The sequence below is a fragment of the Ictidomys tridecemlineatus genome, chromosome 13 (genome assembly GCF_052094955.1).
Source record: "Ictidomys tridecemlineatus isolate mIctTri1 chromosome 13, mIctTri1.hap1, whole genome shotgun sequence".
NCBI classification, from domain to species: domain Eukaryota; kingdom Metazoa; phylum Chordata; class Mammalia; order Rodentia; family Sciuridae; genus Ictidomys; species Ictidomys tridecemlineatus.
Window position 1 is genome coordinate 82,075,602 of NC_135489.1, and position 22,028 is coordinate 82,097,629.

A 22,028-nucleotide genomic window follows, 5' to 3' on the forward strand; every position below is an offset into this window, starting at 1 on the left:
GAGGCCCTGTAGATCCTCAGCACTACATACAAACAACAAACAAATAAATAAAGTTAAATTCTTAAAAAAAAAAAAAAAAAAAAGAATCCAGTCTGTTCTCAGGGCCAGGTGTACTTTTTACTCCTGAGAAATGAATTAGGAGAGGTGAGCATCCACTCTGTTCATAGTGACCGCCCAGAGGGGCACACTTCCCCATGACACGGTCCAGGCATGGGCCCCAAACATGTGCTGCTAGAGAGCTGTGTGGGTAAAATTGAATCCTCAGCTTCCCTCCCAGGCACTGCTGAGCATGCTATTTCTCTTGCAAGGAACTCTTCTCCTAACTGTTACCTCAATGCTAGGTGGGGGCTGCAGGTTCCACTGAGATTCTGGTGGCAAATTGGGCTTTGTCAGTTCTCTTTGGAGGAAGCCTCCAGCTGGAGACTTAGATTGTTCTTTCCCTTTCAAAAACTAGATTGTTGGGGAAAACCATGCTGGAAGAGGGCCATATGGTAGTGGCCAGAATGCCTGCTCTGTCCGGGTGAGGGTGCTGTCTTAGGTGCCTGTACTCCAGCTGCAAAGAAGGAGGCAGGTAGGACTCCACAGGGCCCTATTCATGGCATTCATGCTGCTCTCCTCCTAGTGCCTGGAAAGTAAGTAGCTTCTTGTTCAGCAGCTAAGTGAGGGTCGCCCCCTTCTTCCAGGTGCCCTCATGTTGCTATAGAAACATGAGGTCACTGTGTGACTGGCTCATGCCGGGATATTTCTGCTGGTGCCACTGGAGGAAAAACAGCCTGGCATCCCACCTTAAAATTCCTCCTTTAGGATTCTTGGTAGTGCATAGCTCTGAGATGCTCAGGGAGCTCTCAGACAGCTCGTCCCATCAATCAAGTGGTGATGGGCCACCTCATGTTGCTGCCAGGGGATTCTTCTCCAAGTCCTAGGGGTTCAGTACCTTCTCTTGGGGCTCCAGGGAAGCTGGGAACTGGATTGGCTTGTCTGCCACCAGTGAATAGAGGCCACAGCTGCATCTGGGGTCCAGATGTGCATTCTGGTGGATTCTGTCCACAGAGGATGCATAGTCCTACATCGGGGCAGTGTTGAGGACCTGAGAGTGAGGTCTTGGAGATCCTTGAAATGATGATAGTGTTGTTCTTCCATGATGACTTGAGTTTCAGCTTTGAAGAGTCAATGAGTTGCAGAATGGCAACTTCAGTGACCTGACCAAAGCCATTCAACACCAGCAGTTCCATATCTGAAGAAGAGAACATCTTCCTGACAAGTGCACCATGGCATGAAATGGTCTAGATAAAGATGTCCTTCTTAATGACTTTCACCTTGTTGGGTGTCTTCAGGGGAGACTCAGAGCTCAGCTGGGACACCCTCCCCACATCACAGTAAGGCTTCATCTTCACTGAAGTGATAGTAGTGACCACAATCCCACGTGGCATCACTATGCAATCCTTTCCTATCTTGGCAGCAGCAACAGGGGAAGGGATTTGCCAGGATTTCAGTTCACTAGGTTCTATGTAAGAAAACTCTGCAGTGACAGAGCGCAGTGTTGATCTGCTGAGCATGGGCCCACTGATCAGAAAGATCTACAGCCTGGATGGCTGCTTCTAGAACAGGTTGAGAGCACAGTGATCAAGGCCAACAGACCTTCTGAGGACTGCCAGTCCTCTGTAATCTGCAGGTGTAAATCCTTGGACTTTATATTCTGCTTAAAGGTGAACTTTTCCTACCAAATGAGGTGAGTAGTATTCTTGGCTAGGGTGCTGGTAAACTTCTCAACAGGATCATTCAGCTGGGCAATACACACAGGGTTAACGCTGCCCAAATACCAGGATCATTTAGCAGTGAGGTGCAGATGTTCTTCATCTGTGTTTTTAGTTCATGAGGTTTAGGAGGACAGGATTCTTGAGCAGTAGATGAAGTGCACTGTAGATCTGAGCTTACTTTATGTCTGTGGGCTTGGTGCTCAGAACCATGACAGAAAGGCAGAACCCACAAAGTAGTTCAAAATATCCTTGAGGGTTTTAGATACTACGTTTGTCTCACCCACCTGGCCCTCACTTGGTGCTTTGGGCTGGATTTTAATTGTCACTTCTGGCACATGGATGCAGGACCACCTAATCTGGATGTCTTCTTCTTCTTCTTTCATGTGTAGCTCCAGCTGTAGATGAACCAGGGAGAGCTGTATGTTATACAGCTGATGTACTGAGCCGACCACTCAGGGCACTGTGCTCTGAACTGAAGTGTCTTTCCCACCACATGATAGGCCACCACCTTCTCCTGGGCTGACTGGACCACGTTGGAGACTTCTCCAACTGCCAGATCCTAGAGCTTCAACCACGGGTCCTGCTAGAAGAAGACCTGCGGGGGGCCCTCCCTTTCCTTTTGGCCTCATGGTTCAGGGCAATCATCTAGGTTACCTGCCCCTGGTACCTTCAGCTATTCAGTATCAGGATCAAAGAAAGCAGTGAGTAGGACTCCCAGCACTAATCTTCTTCAGGCTCTGCCCACTGCTGGAGGTGGGGAATGGATATCCAGAATATATATAGAATGCAAAAAATTTAACACAATAAAATCAAACATCCCAATCAATAAATGGGCAAATTAACTGAACAGACACTTCTTAAAAGAAGCACAAATGGACAATAATTATGTGAAAAAAAAAGTTCAACATATTTAACCATCGGGGGAATGCAATTCAACACTACATTGAGATTCTATCTCACCCAGTCAGATGACAATCAAGAATGCAAAAGAAGAAATGAATGCTGGTGAAGATATGGGGGGAAATGGAACACTCACACACTACTAGTGAGAACTGAAATTAGTACAGCCCTATGGAAATCCGGATAAAGGTTCTCAGGATATTAAATATAATACTACTTATGATACAGCTATGGCATTTTTTGAAAGGATTAAAGTCAGCATACTACCCTATAGTTTATTGTTTCTTATAAAGTACAGCACAATTGACAAGTTTTGGAATGAGACCAGGTGTGTCTGTCAATGGACGAATGAATAAAGAAAATGTGATACACACACATACACACACACACACACACACACACACACACACACACAGAGTGGAGTATTATCCAGCCATAAAGAACAATAAAATCATGTCACTCATAGAAAAATAAATGGAATGGAGATCATAATATTAAGTACAATAATCCAGACACAGAAAGACAAGTATTCCACAATTTCCCTCATATGTGAATTCTAGGGATGAAAAAAGATATGCAAGTAGCAGGGAGACTTATTAGAGAAGATGATGGAGAATGGGGAAAATAGAGGGTCATGGGCATGGTTATCACTCTTGATACATTCAGAATTGGAAGTGCAGTCCCAGCTCCCACACTTTGAGAGCCCCTCCTGCTGAATTATGTACCTGGTATTATATCTAGACTACAAAGCTTTTTTAGCTCATTATGAACATTGGTGCCGAAGAGTATTAGTCAAATTCCCACCACTATAATAAATACCTGACACAACTAACCAATAAAGAGAAAAGGTGTATTCTGGCTCACAGTTTTGGAATCCATGATTAATCAGACCTATTTTTTTTTTTGTCTCTGATATTAGACAACATATTGCAGAAGGAGGGCATGGCCAAGCAAAACTACTAGTCTCAAAGCCAGGAAGAAAAGAGAGAGAGGCAGTGAATGGGGTCTTAAAATCCCCTGATAACATGAAGACTTCCCACTAGCTGCAATATCTAACAGGTGTTACATCAGCTCCCAAGAGCACCACCCTGGGAACCAAGCCTTTACCTCATGGGCCTTTGTAAGACATTGCAGATCCCAACTCTAATATATCCAAAGTACAACACTACCTCATAGTGTATAATGACAGCACACTATTTTGGGATAATGCTGTTGCTGTGTTTACCCTCTGGTTAGCAATGTTTAGGGGTCTTAAAGGATGTAAAATTAGTAGATCTAGTCTAGATATGTGAACTTTGTGCCAAACTAGTTTGCTTTTTTGTTTTTGGTCTCTTTTATACAGTCCCATTTTCATATAAACTTCAGTTCCTATATCTTTATCTGGCAACATCTACCCTAAGATTTAATGAGCAATTCCATTTGTTTTTATGAGCATCAGGAAAAATAGGAAAAACAAAGCCATTAAAAATTCAGGGAAATAATGTCTTTTAAAAGTATTTCAAGAATTAAAATCATTGCAGTCTCTACCTTTTTCCCTAAATGAGGTATGGCACATAAAAATTACATAGTGGTTGCTTAAATCAATTTTATGATGTATCCAGAAATTCACATTTCTGCACTCACAGCTCATCCAATAATCCAAAATATCAAATACTTTCTTTTCTGAATTATTCAGCTTTCTGTTACTGTGATAAAATACCTGAGAAAAACAGAGGAGGGAAGATTTGGGCTAATGAATTCAGAGGTTTTCATCCATAATCACAGGGCTCCATTGGTTCTGGGCCTCTGGTGAGGGAGAACATTAAGGCCAGAAAATATGGCAGAATAAAGCTGTTTACCTCATGGTCAGGAAACAGAGAGAGAGAAAGAGAGAAGCACCAGGGACAAAATAAATCTTCAGAGGCACACCCCAAATGACCCACTTCCAAGGGGGCTCAACTTCCTCAAGTCTCCACTACCTCCCAATAGTGCCACCAACTGGGGACCAAGCACCTACCACTAGAGTCTTTGGGGGACACTCCAGATGCAAACTATAATATTTTCCTAAAAGGAAATGCTAAAAGTAAGAGGTAGCTCTCACACAAATCATTTAAAATTGCATGCCAAGTTCACATCTTAAAATCTGGTCCTGATCAAGCAAATTGCATGACCCTAGGTTCCACAGTGAACCCCACATTTTGTAAAATATCAAGCAATGTATCAAAATTAAGTGGCATAATTGTAGAAATAGGCTTAAAATCTTAAACTCTTGGCACTTTTTCTTCTGACTATACTTATATTTTTAAAAAGTTAATTGTCACAAGGTACGGTGGCATTCATCTTTAAACCCAGCAGCTTGGGAAGCTGAGACAGGAGAATTGCAAGTTCAAAGCCTGCCTTAGCAACTTAGGGAAGTCCTAAGCATCTCAGTGAGAACCTGCCTCAAAACAAAACAAACAAACAAAAAAAATGAAAAGGGCTAGGGATGTGACTCAGTGGTTACGGGGGTTGGGTTCAATTTCTGGTACAAAAAAAACCCATAATTTGTAAATGCATACCCAAATAGACAAAATAATAAGTTTGAATACTTTACAGCATAATGAGGGGACTATAGTTCAAAACAAATTATCATATATTTTATAAAATATACCAAACCCTACATTCTAGGGAGACCCTACACACCAGAAAGTAGAGGTTAGGGCTTCTTTTCATCAACCCTGATGTCCAGAAACTGTTGGAGATGCTAATCACCAAAAGAGCAGAACCAAAAATGTGAAAGGAAAACACTAAGAATGGATCCTCTTTCAAACCAAGGACAAATGCTGAAGTCACTGGGGGGCAAGAGAGACACCACTGCACACCCCTTCTGGAACACAAAATGGAAACCAGGACAGTTTCCTGGTTCTCAGCATTTCTCTTACCAAAAGGCCTTGGTGGATTCTTTAGAGCATAAATGTAGCCAGCTGTTCTGGGGCCTGCCCTCTCTGCACAGTGAGTCCCTGGTGGATACTGCCTGGGTTTCTGAGAGGTCTTTCTCTGCACAATTTAAAGCTGTTACAATTAACAAAAGTTTCTGATTCTTCCCCAGTTCAATCTTAGGCTGAAGAATCTCCACAGCTTTCCCAGAACCAGCCCTTGCCCAACTATGTAGCGCAGTCTCAATTTTTTAACCCAAACACTGGCCCCACCTGTGTGTCAGGTCCAGAACCACACCTGCCTCACATCTTCTCTCCCAAACCTACCACCTTCTTCTCAACCCCAAAAGAGGACACAGAAAACAATTTGCTCTACATCCCAGGAGGAGGTATGGCCTCTGAGTCCAGCTGAAAATCAGCATGTGGAATGGCACTTGCAGAATCAACAGAAACAGAGGAAGGTTTTACTCCCTTTGCACCAAAAATCTCTCCCTAATCCTCAAGTCTGTCTCCATCCTTCTTAGGGATTCTAACAGCACCAAGCTCCAGGAGGGACCAGGGAACACAGTCTAGGGAGGTTCATCACAGATGCAAAGCAGCATGGCCCTCCCTGCAGATTTCAAGCATCCCAGGACTTGACTCAGCCTCAGGGCAAATTCCCAAGGAAGAGTTCTGGGTGCCAGGCCAAAAATAAGCATGGCCCCTTCCTGGCTGCCCGGCCCTCAGAACTTGTTTGTGAAAGCAGCAAAGGTGTTCAGAACATGAGGTCCAGGTGCTCTGAAAGATTCCTCAAGGGCCCAGAGCAAGACCCAGAGAGGGACCCGGAAGATCTATCCTGAAATTCAAGAGGCACCTCAGTAAAAGTTCTGGAAAATGAAAAGAAAGATTCAGGAAGTGACTTGATGAGGCCAGGGAAGTGTGACTTAAAAAGTGACATATCTATGGGTTCAAACAAGAAACTTCTGGAAAAAAGCCTGCAAGACCATCTGAGCAGAAAGTTGATGTAGATCAATGAGGGTATAATCCCCACATATGTGTGTGGATCCTGTCTTGATGCCAAGTATGCTTTCCCAAAGTCCAACACCCACAGAAAAGAAGAAAAAAAAAACCCCAGCAATCTAGCATACTCCAAGGATCATCAATCTCAGATGAACATCTCCCAGAATCTTTCCTTCCTTGATCTGGGAACTCTCTTGATGCTAGAAACAAATATTATGAGGTATTGAATGAGACACAGGTTGAGTCTACACCTTCAGGCCCTTGATCCAATGAATCATGACTTGGTGAGAGACCACCCTTGCCTCTTCCACAATCAGACTTTCTCTTGGTCCCCTGTGACTCCAGGTCCAACTCTATTGCTAAGGTTACCAGTTTCCCAGAAGGACTTCCTTGGAAAGGTCCAGGAGAGAAGGTGATTTAAAAATTGTCAGTTCCCACCCTGCAGAGTCCCCTCCCTGGTCCCTCACCTGCAGAGATGCACAAGTCCAGGACAGGAATCCCACTGAGGCCATGAGCCCTCAGTGGTCCCTCCAGCTGCACAGGAGGACCCTCTTCCTTTCTCAGCCTTACACTTAAGTTTCTCAGGCAGAAGCCAGCACAGCAAGATTATCACAGGATATGCAAGGGACAGCCTCAAGCCCAGTCCAGGCTTGATAGAGGCCAGGTATGAGCCATGGGAGGAGAGTGGAGTTGTGGCCTCAGGAGATCCCTGCTTTGATATGGCAATGCTGGAAATCAAAGAACATTCCCAGTCCCAAGAAGACAGAGGTGGAGAAGGAGGAGCCTCCTGAGAGGGAAGTCCCTCCCCTCCCTGCCAGAGAAACATTAGATCCTTTAGAAGGCTATATTGAGAAAAGGAAGACTCACTTTCTGCAGTCACTACACTCTAATAAAAAAGGCAGAGGGCAGGAAGATTTCTTGCCACTGCCCAGATCCAGGGATCAGTCACAAGCAGACTGTGAATGGATAATGAGATGGTCGAAGCCCAGAACATCATGACAGTTATTCAATGGATCCTGGTGGACAAGATGGGGCATCAGCATGGAGGTGGTTCACCAGAGTTAAACTGACATGAAGTGGAACCCCAGACCCTTGTGGTAGGCAATCTTGTCACCAGACAGTTCCCTCCTACACAAATCAAAAGAGAATGATGAGTCATATGGCCTGTAGTAACCATGCCAGCCTCAAGGGCCACAGCCTTCCTAATAATAACAGATGCATCAGAAATAAGGAGAGCAATCAGGCCTTGCTGCTCAGGGAGCCCGTACCACCAGCTAGTCCCTGCCAGCTTAGGCCAAGAGGGCAGGCATCTCAGGTCACCTCCATCATTACCAACATGCTGTCTTCAAAAAGGTTTTATGTGATCAAACATACCATGTTTTTTTAGTTTACATGGTAAGAAAGAAAAGTTTTCTTTCTGGAAAAAAAAATCAATCCATACAGAGAATGACTATTTTGTCTCATGTACATTCTTTGTGTGCTAATGGCTCCTTCCTATTGATATGTCTACTGCTTTCTAATTCACTTTTTTTTTCCTCATTAGAGGTAGTGGCTTCTGTCTGTGCCATGTTGAGTCATAGGGAAGGGGTCAACAGCCCTGTGTCCCCTTCTGGACAGAACTATTTGTGCGGTAACTGTCCAGTGGTTTGGCATGAGTTCAGAGTGAAATGTTTGAGAAAAATATTACATGTTTTAGTCAAGGAAGAAGGTAGAGTGGCATAGGGTCATCTTAAGTGGTGCCACAGACAAGAAGCCCATGCCCTCCCAGTACCAACCACCAGCTTAGAGGAAGGGGACAGCAGAGACTAAGTTGTTCACCCCATTCCACCCTAGGCCTCTCTCTGCCCTGGTTCCCAGACTACAGGCCTGGAGAAGCCCCTTTAACTCTGACACAAATGCAAAAGGAAGCAAATCCTTCAAGCAGAGATGATAGATTTCTGAAGGGTATATTAATAAGCCTGTTCAACACTGTCTCTTGAATTCCAGAAAAAATGAGTTGACAATTGGTGGAAAAGCCAAGACCAGGGCACTCAGATTATGACTTGAAGCCTAGTGACCTTTACACATACATATAGCTCTAGTTATGTTACCTGGAAGAAGCCGGGACTTAAAAGGGCCAAGGAGCCACCCTGGGGTCACAAGAACAAGTCTCCTGGCTCTAGTCCTTGTTTGTCCCATAGATTTCCAGGGGAAAAGCAATCAGACAGGATATGTTCCCACAAGGTAAAGTGACCTGTTCAAAATTTTGGAGTTTCCTGGGTAGGGGAACAGGTCAGGACTGGTCCCTTCTGGGCCTTGCTCTGCTTCCAGTCCAGATTTCCTCTTCTCACAGCCTGTCCATTTGGGAAAGCAGAAAATTGCCAAAGCAGAGAGATGAGAATCCATTTCTCCATAGTGCTCCATGATGTGCCCTACATATAGTGAGCAATGGGCACTGCTCCATGGGTCTCATTTATTCCCTGGTGGGCAGTCCTGCTCCAGGAGGCACCACTGAGCCAGAAAACATGGCATGAGTTCTATTTCCATGCCTATCAAGATACTCCCTGTACCTGGAACTGAGCAGCCCTCAGGGTGTGGGTACAATCACCACAGGCCTCTTCTGAGCCTTTCACTCTCCTTTCCAGAGTGAAAGCAAAAATGGTCCTGGGCCAGGCACTGCTGGGTCCTTATGGACCCAAGTGGCAAATTCTGGGTGGGAGAGAGTTGAAAAGGTACAGCAAGTCTCCTGAGTGAACAAGTGCCCAGACAGCAAAGTCAAAGGACCAGTCAGAAGCAGGAGGGGGCAAGTTTCTGTCCCTTCTCTTGCCATCAGCCCTGTCCAGGGAGGAATTCTACATTGTTATCTCTTGGAAAAATTCCCCTTCATAGACCACAATGCTGTTGACAATGTCAAGCACTTTTACTTGTAAATAACTCCCACAGGAAGAAGTTCCTCCAAGTTTTCCCAGACACAGCAATTCTTTCTGTCCTTCTCACCATGTAAACAGTATGACACATCCAACTCCACACAGTTCCAATGGCTTCCCCCTGTGTTCTCTAAGGTTGGTCACATTCATAACCATTCTTGTAACACAATCAATTGTAATTATTTCCAGGGCCAATATGGATTGCTTTATATTCCAAACAGGTGATTACTCAGAGGTCTGCTAGGGCGCCCCCTCCCTGGGCTGGGGTATCCTGATCAGAACCGCCATCTCCTCATAAACACGTGGCCCATGCTTCTCACTCCCATGGAACCACAGTTATGCAAACCATACAGGTGAATCTAATGTCCAGAAATCTATAAAATAATGTTGTGCCAGCCACAGTGAATAGGGATTAGAAAATGCTAAGCTCTCTCTAGGGAACATGGCTGGTACAGCCCTGCAGTCTGATCATTTTTGTGCATTAGCTTTTCTCACCCTCATTCACTCTCATTATGTCTACAGCTCTTCCTTCCCCCCTTTGTCCAGTACTGGAAATTGCTGCCATCTGCACCCTCATGTTGTCACAATATCTACCATTTGATGCCAACAACCATTTGACCAGACAGACATCCTCGGCTCAGGAATCCTACTGAAACTTTGCAAGCAAGCCCATCCCACTACCCTTCTATATTCTTGCCATAATCTGTTGCTAGGAACACTTTACATACCTATCTCCGACATGAAGAAAAACTTCATAAGGTACACAAATTTCTTTTGTATGCTGTGGTCCCTGGAGTGAAACTTTCCACATTCTAAGTCTATGACATAGGCAAGTCACTCAGTGTCTCCAAACATCACTTCCTAAAATGAGAATGAATGTTAATAATATTGTAATGAAGAGGAAATAAGTTAAAATATTAAAATACATAATTCCTACTAGATGATTTTTATATTAACAGTTTTAATTTTTATTTTACTAGTATTACCAACTTAACTGGATAACTTTTATATTATAATTGCTTTTATTTTTACTGCATGATTGCCAACACTTGTTAAATAAAGCACACACAATTGTGATATATTGTTTCCAGAATTAAGCAATTCACTTTCTAGCACAAAAGCTAAAGTTTAATAAACACTAGAGATTTACATTTCTGAGAAAAAAGGAATATTCTTTCAAGTAATATTTCAAATTGCTTTTTGAACATGATATTTACCATGTTTCTACTAATTTACTTTGGTGTTAAAGGACTGTTTTCTGTAATCCCAGTTACTACTGTTTTGACTGTGAACAAGCTGCACTCACAGAGTTCTTCAAAACTGACTTTGTTCTCTCCACACTGCATAGGCACACCTGCTTCAGCCCTTGGGTGAAATCTAGGGACCCCAAGGCTTAACTGTTTATGTTCAGATAAGGAAAAATCCACTGGTTCTCTCCAGGGGCAGAATGAGGTCTGGTTGCAGTAATTACTCTGCCAGTCCATGGTTCATAGTCAAAACAGGACACTGCATTGAAACACAGAGTTTCTTTCTCAGGATCAGCCAGACTTACTGGAATCCTGCAGGGCCAGTCCAGCAAACCGCATATAGACTTCTCCCTTCGCATTTGGTACATCTACCTCTTTTGACAGACAGGCCTGGTGATCTTGTCCCTGACCACATCAAGTCCAGCATCTACCCTGGAGTAAAAGAGCAAGAAAATATCACTTGATGGGTGCTTCTCTTCCCTGTGCCCACAAGGATTCTATCTGAACTGGACATGCCTTCAGAGGGGACTCCTTCATGGGCATTCCCTGGGGTTTCCTGGGCCTCGCTCTTGTAATTCCTCTTGCTGGTCCTCACAGTTTTCCACCTGGACCACCTCATCAAGTAGTACCCTTGCTGTCACCCTCTCTTTCCCCACCCCAGGGCTCTCAAGCTGTGGTCTAACTTTGGACCCTGTGGTGGAAAGCAGTTATTCCAAAGGCAGCCTCTTCTTGTTTCTGGGTTCTACAGCTCTCTACTCCCAGATGGCTCAAACATGGGCAGAAAATAGTGTCTGAGTTCTCCCAAATGCCAGAAGGAACCCAGGCTGGTTCTCACAGCTGGTACCTAGATGGGAATTGTTTGAAGAAAAACTGAGAAAACTTAATTTAGCAAAGCTTGCCTAAAGAAAGACAAAGAAAAAAGGTTCTAGCACAGGTTGTACTTGGGACCCAAGACGATTAACCCTACCACCTCTGCAGATTACACTCACCACCAGAGAAAAGGAAGTGCCATAACAGAAATCATCTGATTGGCTGCCGTCAGCATTTCTGCCAAGTTTGTTTTCCTCTGGACATAAATTTGTTTAAAGTTCCTAACATCTTGGAGTATTGTATGTCCAGATAACTACTGCCTATGTGCACTGCTAGGTTACTCAATATATTTACTTTAGACTAAATAAAGCCAAGAGAAAAAATTGTAGAGACCTACGATATGAGTATGTTCCAAACATTATCTATGACAAAATATTGTCAATCTAAAGATCATGACAACTAGACCATAGTGAAGCACCCTGTTCTGCATGATTAAGAACCTTGAGCTCACTAGGCTGGACCACTCCCACTTACTTCTCACATTTACTGTTTACAGAGTCTCCTTTAAAAAAAGACCCCAAAGCATGTCCATTCCTGAGATGGCCCACATTCTCTGTTCCTGGAAGTGTGTTGAGGGCCACAGCCGAGTTGGGATGACGCATGGCATTTTTGCCAGAAGTAGTGGTTGAGAGGGGACGCCAGCAAGCCATTAAGATGATGACTTTTGAGTTCTTGCGGAGTTCCCATTGAGTTCTGGTTGAGCTCTCACGGGGATTCCTGAAGAGTTCACGGTTGGTGATGTTCCGGTGGTGGGAGTTCTGGTTGTGTTCCAGGAGGAGCCGGGTGGGTGGCATTCGGGAGAGTTCCCGGGGCATGTGCTGGTGGAGTTTGGAAATAAAGTTTGTTCCTGCTTGAGTGGCTCGTGATTTGTGCCCAGCCAGACTTCGGCAGAAGTGTGTATTCCTTGCTTTCCCAAATAAATAATTTCTGTTTATGACTCTTCCTGACACATCCTGAAATTCTTTTCTCTGGTATAAACAAAGAACCTATCAGGGTTGGGTTGAGGTCCCCTTCTTCTGAAGGACCTCTTCAGAACCCTGTCAGGTAACAATTTAACAGCATCTCAGTACCACTGGTCACATCTGGCATTTGATGGTGATCAAGGACCATCATGTGCTGCAAAGTAGTGTTATCTAGACAGGTGTTCAACTTTGCATTCAGTCTGTCAGCACAAGTCCCAGTGATATAAAGACCCATTTGGGCAAAACCAGACTTGCCAACAAGTACTGAGGATGAAACAAGCCAGCTGTTAGCAATTCCCACAAACAAACCAGGCGCAGGAAAGATAGGAGAGAACTGATGGAGTCATAAGCCTAAAATGAGAAACTAGGAAGCAGCACAGAAAAAATTCCTGCTACAAGAATAAGTTTCCAGTCTCCCCTTTGTGGTTTCTCTACCCTCCCACCTTTTTGTGTGTGTTTTGTAATACTGGAGTGTGAGCTTATACTTGGAGGCATTTTATCTGTGAGAACCCTATGATGTTGTTCTAAGGAGGAGGGCAGACCCTCAGTAAGAATATCTTGTAATTCAATGACAAGCTGTTGGTGCTACCAACCTGTGGCCGTGATAATTTAATCCTAAAACCATTTATGTATTGCTAATTTGAATTAAAAATCTATGTAAGGGCACATCTATAGACATGAGGTTTCAGACTTAATTTTTTTCTATCTCATGTGCTAACTGGAAGATTTGTCCCTGTTCACCTTTTCATTGGGTTTGTAGCCTTTTGAAACCTACAACTGTAGGCAGAATTTTGAGTTCTATATGTCCCTTTTATGGACCCAAGGACTTTTCTAGTTTCCCTCATGTGGCCACTTAAGGATTTATGGGGTTAAAAAACAACTCAAGATTAGCCATGGACACTCAGTTTAACTTTAAGAAGACTGACATTTCATTTCCACTGAATGTAGAACATTAATCTGGTATTTGATTTTGTTTTAGTAGAAAAATAAAATAGACATAATTGTTCATAGGTAAATTGAAATAACCATCTTGATATTTTAGGCCTCAGATAAACGACAACATACACAACAAAGCTCATTCTTTAACTTCTTGGGGAATTCTTTGTTCTTCTTATTGTACTATCTTGTCTAATATCTGCCTAAGGCACATAGTTTAAGCAATAAAACATTGCATTTTGCACAGAGAAAGCATGTGGAAATCACCATTCATTCCAGTCAGCATCACAGTTGCAGTAATATTGAGAATCAATGCAGTTCCCCTTCTAATCCACAAGTACACTTTTGAGTATCAGGCAGGGAAGCTTCCCAGTAAGTGTGTATTTCATTGGTTCTTCCAACCTACCTCATCACTGGGGTTCCATCTGAAAGACAAGTATACTAAAGGTGAGACCTACTTGGCCCTCACTGCCTGTCTCCTCATATCATTCCTTTACTCCTTTCTATGTAAAATATAGACTATTTTAGAAATGATCACATTTTTAACTCTGCAACAACATAGTTTTTAATGGACTTCTGAATGTTTAAAAAAAATTAATATTGAGACTTAAGTAACCTTGCTTTTTTTTTTCTTTTATTAGAATATAAGCAAAGAGTCTTTACTCATTCAGGCATGATACTTACAGATTTTACTTGAAGATTCCAATTATAGAATTTATTGGGAAATAGAATTCAAAATACAATTGTCACCAAAATAATCATCAGACTAATTTATACACTGAACCTAAAATCTGTTTGAGATCATAAAATGCCATGAAAAAGTTATTATTCAAAATATGATTTCTTTTCCTTTTTTTTATTAAAGTAACACTGATACTTCCTATTGTGTGTTAAAAATTCTTAGGAACACATGTTTGTGCCTTTTCTTCTACTAAATGGCTTGGTTCTTTATTTGGAAACTATGGAGATTAACCTCCTTCCTGCTGCAGGTGAATTTGGGCTCCTAACTATTCAACCAAACATATCTCAGTCCTCCAGCACTACCTCCTCAGGGCCACCATAACTCAGCCATAGAGAAGGAGGCCACCTCAACTCTAAGGTCCTCACCTTGATGCTAAAGACACTGTGAATCCCCAGTCTAGGTGAGAGTGAGGGTGACTATAAAGTGGATAGCTTACAGGTGGGAAGGGGGACTTCCCCCTTCACAGAGAAGTAAGGTGAGAGGTAAAATGGAGGTGACATCAAATCAGTTAAAAAAAAAAATGCTTGTCCTTTTCAGCATGTCCTTTCAAACCTATCAGCTGTCACCATTAGGCCACAACTGAGAATCTGGAATGGGACTCCTCTTCTCCCTAATGCACAGCAGCACTACTTATGATGGCTCCCTGTTAAAGAAGCCCTCTGCTTCTGCTGACAACAACACCAGCTTACAAACACACCAACTTCATTCATCACCACGCAGCCCTGGACCAGTGGCTGAGGCATGCGCAAAGAATCAGTACCAACCACATTTTACCTTTTTTAAAATTTGCTGCAAACTTATCTCTAGGAAGCAGAAAATTTCAACACATATTTCATAGATTATTCCAAAATTCCATTTTAAAAACATAATTATTCAACATTTATTCTTTCATAAATTGAACAGCAAAGAAATTCTTACATATAAATGAACGGTTTTGTGTTTATATTGGAGTTTATAATTTCAATTATAAATTAAGAATTAATAGATGCTGGATTTCTGTTCGCAACTAAAATGCTCAGGGGTTACTCCAGGGAAACTGGGCTAACTGGGCTACGAGAAACAACCACACAAGAGACAGAAATACCTTTTTCTTTGAGGTTGCTGTGGTGGCTCCTCTGACCTTAAGGATCTGCAGAAAGAGAGAGAGACTGAGAGAGAGTGGGAGCCCTCAAGTGCTGACCTCTTTTATTGAGAAGGTATTCAAATGAGGCAAGGGGTCAGGTTTCAGGGGGCTGCGTCTAGTTTCATGATGTCTGCTGTCAGCAGGTTGACTGACATTAGATAGGCTAAACCAAGGGCACAGTAAGATAAGGGGATACACAAAAGGTGTTTCCATGGAACATTCTATCCCAAACAGGGCAAGGAGTGATATTACAAAGGGACAGGCGAGCATAGCTCCACCCATGGGCTACAGCAAGACACACCCATGCAGGAGACACCATCCCTGGAACCCAAGAAGGGTGGGGCATCTAGGGACATCTGCCCCCTGAAGCCTCCATCACCCAGCTGGGGAGTGTCCCGGTCACATGCAAGGTTGGTCTCCCACAAATGAATGTTCTTAAAGGTACAGAATACCTTTGGCTCCATTCAAGATTTATTTCACCAACAGGATTTGTATAGGGAATGATTTAAAAAGACATCAAAAGGAATCAGAGGCTGAAATGAAGGCATTACTCCTTCTGCACAAGGGTAACATCCACATTCTGCACACCTATTTGCATCTATTGATGATAAAAAGCCAATTAGTGCAAGGATTTGAAGGAATTTTAGGCTACACTTGCTGCCTATCTTATTTCCAGTTTAGAGCTTCTGGAGATACATGGGTCTGCAACAGAATTTGTTTGAATTAAGTGTCTACTAAAAATTCTCCAGAGATAGAATGTAAGAAATTCATATATTTTGAGTATGTATGATGTACTTCCTTTATTTTCTTTAAAAAGTGTTTATCAAATTTAATTTTTTTTCTCCTAAGCTCAACAAAATACTTGGTTGTGTCACTCTTGTTGTTTTAAATATTTATATAGAAAGAATGACAATCAAACACTTGCAAATCACTAGGAACACAAGGACCCTTCGTGCAGGAATCCTTTACCGATCTGGGCAATGTTTCGCTTCTGGAATAGACTACATGTTGGGGATACGTGTTTGACTCCCTGAGTCACTGGATGATTTTTTTTTCTTTCTGACTGTTATTGATTAACTAATAGTTAATTTGCCTCATTTTCTCTGCTTAAATGACCTAACTTTGATTGTGCAATAGCATTAATTTACTCTCCAGGAGCCAACTTTCTCATTGTTCTGGTAATATACAATCTTAGGTCAGGGATCTATGTGGTAGCAATTGACTAACAATAAGTACTAAGTCTCCCAGCACTAATTATAATTTCAATACACTGCAGAGCTATGAATAAGGAGCATTTACTTCACATGCTTTACAGATGCTGCATTAATAAATCTTAGAGAGATGGGTGTCTTACCCCTGAAGATTCAGAAAGATGCTAGCTGCTGAGTGACAGACTTGACATATGACCTCCAAGAACTCAGATCAGCCTCCAGAAAACCAAAGAGGTTCATCAAGGCAGCAGGGTTGGACATAGTCACAAATCTAATGGCTTCAAAGGAAGAAAATACAAACTCATAACAGAATTGTACAGGGTAGATTAAAAATAAACAAACAGCCATCCACAGAATTATCTGGAGTCCTGAAAGAACTGTACAACACCAACTCTGTTCTCTAATTAGCGATTATCCAAGACACTAATTGCACTCAGTCTGAGAGAGAATCTCATGGAATAATCACCTTCAAAAAACTAAGCCATGCTGTTAGCAATCTTTTCTGAGAAAAAAAAAAAAGTGAGGCAACACTGCCCCTCATAGTGTATGAACACTATATTCTAAGGGCCTCATCAGGAGGTCTTTATTGCTCAGTTGCCCAAATGAGACTGGGAAGAGACTTCAGACCCTTCACAACTTTCAGCAAAGGGAAGCAACTTGCCCTGGCTCTTTGTCCCCAGGAAAAAGCATTTCTGCACTTTCCTCCTGCTGAGGATACAGGAGTCTCATGAATGTGCAGCTGCTTGGTGCAAGCTCCTGGGAACTAAAGTCTGTAATGGCTGATGACTTACCAAGGTGAGCTGAAGGCCTTGACCTCCTGCAGTGGAAAGCCAGCTCCTGTTGGCAGTGGTCCATCTAGTCAATTAGTGCCTGGAGTTGGTCCATGCTGACCATGTACTTGAAAATCACAAGCTGGGGGTTTTCTCCATGAGAGCTTTTGATTCTGGCCAGGTGGCAGCCATTGTGCTGCACTAAGTACATGCATGTTCTTATGGGCAGAAAGGACCTGGAAGGGAGGAAACAGAACATGACTAGGCTGAAATGAGTCTGAACATCAGAGGCATCTCTTATTTAAATTAAAGTTTTTAATCATCAGATATCCTTGAGATTAAGATCAACATAACTAGAATTCTTAAGATATCAATATTAAAATTTGAAATTTACATTACCATATATTTGTAATAATTAGCTTTAGTGAAATCTGTTTGACAATTTAGTCAACATTGCCAAAGGGTCCATTTCTGAATTTCTGTGATATAATACCACAAGTTATGAATATTTATCTTTTTGATAAGCATAGTCCTTTCTAAATTGAATATCTTTTTCCTGAGATAATCAAATGCATGTATAACAGACACATTTGAGAAACAAAAAGCCTATATGATCATGAAACATAATATAAAATAATTCTTTTCAAGTCCTGAATTAAATTCAGGAAAGTGTTCTACCACTGAGCTACAGCCCCAGCCCTAAAATAAATATTTTTGACTAAAAATGACCAATAAGCTATCAGCAACTCATTCTGTGGTCAACACTAAATCACACGAGGCATTTGAGCATCGAATATATCTATTCCAGGTAATAATCATGGGGACACAAATGTCAGCTGACAAATTCTGACAGATTTCTGTTATATTACCTGTTTTTTTAATGAAGGAAACTAGAAAAAAATTAAAATGCATTCCAAAATATTTACAGAAGAAAAAACTTATGACTTCTCTCACTTTCCTCCCAATTCATCTTACATCATAAAGGTAAAAAAGTTTACATGATGTAAAGGGCCTATATTTAAGTGTAATAAAGGAGACTTGAAGTTGCCTTAACTCTTATTTAGAACATCAAGTCATATGACCATTCCTCTATGTGAACTTGGTAAAATGATGAGATTCTCTCTATATAGAAACATTCCAAATTACTGAAGACACAAAATAATTGTGTAGAGTTTGTGCTGCTAAATGAACAAATGCAATGGTATGGCTTCTCCATGAACAAAATTAAATTATCAAAACAATATTGCTAGAAATCCCCTAAGAAGTTCCCACAGAACGCTGACCCTCCTGCAGGGACCTAATGGCTGGCTCATCTTCCATACCATGTAGCAAGGGACAATTCTGACAGCCATATTGCTGTTTTGTGTACACAGGCCTGAAATGCAGCAGATACAACCAGAAATCCAAGAACTCCAAGGGCCAGGGAAAAGAACTCTGGCTCAAAGACTGTGAAGAGCAAGGTTATAAAATATCTCAAAACTAGCATGAATCAGAACAAACTGAACTAGCAGAACTAATGTCCATTTTATATTCAATGGCATTAGGAAAAAGACTTAAGAGGTCATCTCACTCTCTCTGTTGGCTAAAGGAGGCTATGAGCATTCCTACAGCCCCCATTGAAATCCATAGTTTGTTTTTTTCCTCTTTTAATCACATTTTCACTGGGCAATTCATATTTCAAAATTTTCATGAAAAATTACATAAGTGAGCTTGGCATTTATTTTCTGATTACCTACTCCAACCATAGAAGGATTTACCAATGTAAAAGAAAATAGGTAGAAGACTGTGAGGCTTAGGAACTCATAAATTATGATGCCATACTCTCATTTATTTTCATGGTTTTTGACATAAAGAAAAATGATGTGCATGAACAGATCATGCAGGCTAGTGGTCAGTGTGATAGATTCAGGGTCTTGCATGGTTAAAATATAAGAAATCTTTTCCTTCAACTACAGAAGAGGAGAAGATTGAAAATAATCTCTCAAACTATTCTTCTGAAAAAAATCATAATTTAAATGATTGCCCTTTATAGTGAAATTATTTAAAAGACCCCAAGTAAGACACACCATTTCCACAACACATTACTTTCATAAATTTCAAAAAAAAAATATTACCTATAAGAGAATTTTGAGATCACATAATTTGTCCTTAGCTTTCAAGGATGAATAAAGAATTTAAGAGACCTTGGAACAACAAATAGCTGCTCTGTAGTTTGAACAGCAAATTAAATTTGAACAGCAAATTTAATTCTAATTGTGGACAAATTTTTAAAGGATTTTTGAACTATCCTTAAATCCGACTACATGAAAACATGTTCCTCCAACTTGCTGGAGCCCCTTTCATCTATTTGCACTCACGTACAGTGACCACTGGCGGCTCCTAATCTACCCTCTAAAGTTCAAGCAAATGAATTTGCAGTAATTTAACTTGATGGTTTGGTTTGATTTAGCCACATACAAACAACAACACTGACCCTGTATCATATAATGTGCATTGGTTTCTGTTTATTTCGCTAAATTATGTCTGCTTTCCAATTTTTGAAACTTTCCACACCAAGTAATACACCTTCGAGCTATGTAAGGAATGTTTACAGGAAAACAAGTGGCTTGATAACAAAGAAACATGTTTATTTTATGCATTCAGATAAACATATATCCAAAGCACACCTGCTATGCTCATGTCCACTTCCCAAGAAAAGATTTCATTAAAAAAAACAACATGATGCCTTTACAATTGATGGATCTGTCAATCATGGAAATTTATTCTGTCACTTTGGAAATTGATTCAAGAAAAGGTTCATAAAAAAGAAGTCCAATACATTTCTACATAGTACAGTACCTCTCTAGAGATGAAGACACCTGCCTACATTTCCTCTGATGGGGAAGGTGGGTATAAGTTCAGAGAACACTAGGAGAGCAATGTGTCCAGATGATGTAAATTGTCATATTCTATCTTCAGATGAAGAACTGGTCAAGAAACCTATGCTCAGTATCATGAATAGGGACTCACTGACAAAAATCACTAGCAGCTGTCCTGCATCTACAAGGAAAAGTTGGTCACTGTATTGTGCCACTGAGAAGTACAGCTCCATGAGAGCTTTCTCAGAAGTTCTTCCACCATGTTTCTATTCAGAGAGAAATACAGGTTAGAGTTGGGTGATATCCTTTATTCAGCCCAACTCTCTTATAGATGAGGCAAAGGAGGCCTAGAAAAATGTTCCTGCCCAACTTAACAAAATAATTCAACTCCACCACACATTTCTGGGTAACCTAGTGCTAGTCATTGAGCTTTTTTAATTAGTTAAGTTGTTCAAAGATGGTAGAGGTCTGAGGGCTTCCTGGGTACCTTTTGCAACTAAGCCCTAACCTATATTTCATATGACAAAACTCCAGGAGGAATAGAACTAGATCATGGACATTCAAGGGCACATAAAGACATTGGTCAACCCACTACTGTCTCTATCCTAAATCTCAGAGTTACTGGGACCTAACATGTTGTCCATTTGTCTGTTGTCATCAATAGCTCTCTTCTGCAAGGTCAATTTAAAGAATGATTTGGTATCTGTGCCTTACTGAGGTGAAGGTGTGTCAGCTCTAAATGATAGCTTTCAGGTTCTAAATGGCCACCTTCAGATCTCAGCTCTGACCCCAGATCCATGGGAAAGCCCAGCAGTGGCACCCGTCATGACCCCACAAGTACAGGTCCTTCTAAATCAGTATTTACATTAGGACCCTTCAAGGATTGTCTTTCTTGCAATAGTTCTAGAATCTTGGGATTTTCCATGATTTACCTGAATATTTTCAGCACAGGAAGATGCTATGTGATGCATCTAGATATCCCTTATCACTCATCAGCATCAACAGCTCTCTTCTGCAAGGCCAATATAAAAGCTTTCTGTTCTGCACAGGCTCATTCCCATGGACATTCACAGGGTGGTAATTTCACTTAGAAAATCACATTGAACAAAATTATGGGGGTCTGCTCATTCATACATGAGGGCTTCTACTATCTCACATGGAAGGACTTCTGCTCTCTTGAGGCAATCTCATATGTGCTTGATCTCTTTCCAGGCCTGACATAACCCAAATGCTCAGTTCACATAAGATGTTATTATTATTAGTGTCTACCTCTGAATTTCAACCTACCACATGTCATTTTAGCAAAATCATTTGTTGATGGAGAACACTATACATACACTTATAAAATGAGATATGAACAGAACACCATGTCATTTTCAATTGAAAGTATGGCTTATTATCTATAATCTTGGAAAAGTGAAAAAAATAAATTTCTCTGAGCCTCAATTTCTATGTTTAGTAAATAAAGAAACTGGGTCAAGAAGCATCAAAAGACCCAAAGTTATCACTCTAGACATGTGAGACTATTAAGGCAACTGTCAGGCAGGCTGCAGACCTAGCCAGGTTCTGAGTATTTGTATTTTTATTGTTCACCAAGTCTCATTTCATGGTAAGGTTGTGGAATTTTGTTTGTTGGAAGAAAGAACAGCAAAATAAACTTCTCTGCAGCATCTGCATTTCCCCCTCTGGCATAGTTTAAGGGACATGCTGTTGCATTTCCCATTGGCAGAGGCACTAGCATGCCTTTTTAGGAACTACTATTAGAAGCCACAAAAAACCAGCCAGAGTAAGCTACCCCAAGTAGGAGAAGGAAGGGCTCTTTCCAGGCAAATGCCAGTATAAAAAAGATGTGG

General features: G+C 41.5%; 2 pseudogenes across 1 annotated transcript in view; both read right to left on the bottom strand.

Moving 5' to 3' along the window:
* LOC144369715 (E3 ubiquitin-protein ligase RNF213-like) overlaps positions 1–13,975 on the bottom strand; it is an 87,041-nt pseudogene extending 73,066 nt beyond the window's left edge. The window contains exons 1-3 of the transcript XR_013429439.1: positions 12,048–13,975; positions 11,009–11,135; positions 10,185–10,317 (exon numbers count right to left, since the gene is read on the bottom strand). The product of XR_013429439.1 is annotated as an E3 ubiquitin-protein ligase RNF213-like (transcript). The remainder of the gene's footprint in view (positions 1–10,184; positions 10,318–11,008; positions 11,136–12,047) is intronic.
* LOC144369716 (C2 domain-containing protein 2 pseudogene) lies at positions 101–2,402 on the bottom strand (annotated as a pseudogene).
* Positions 13,976–22,028: the final 8,053 nt, after the last annotated feature.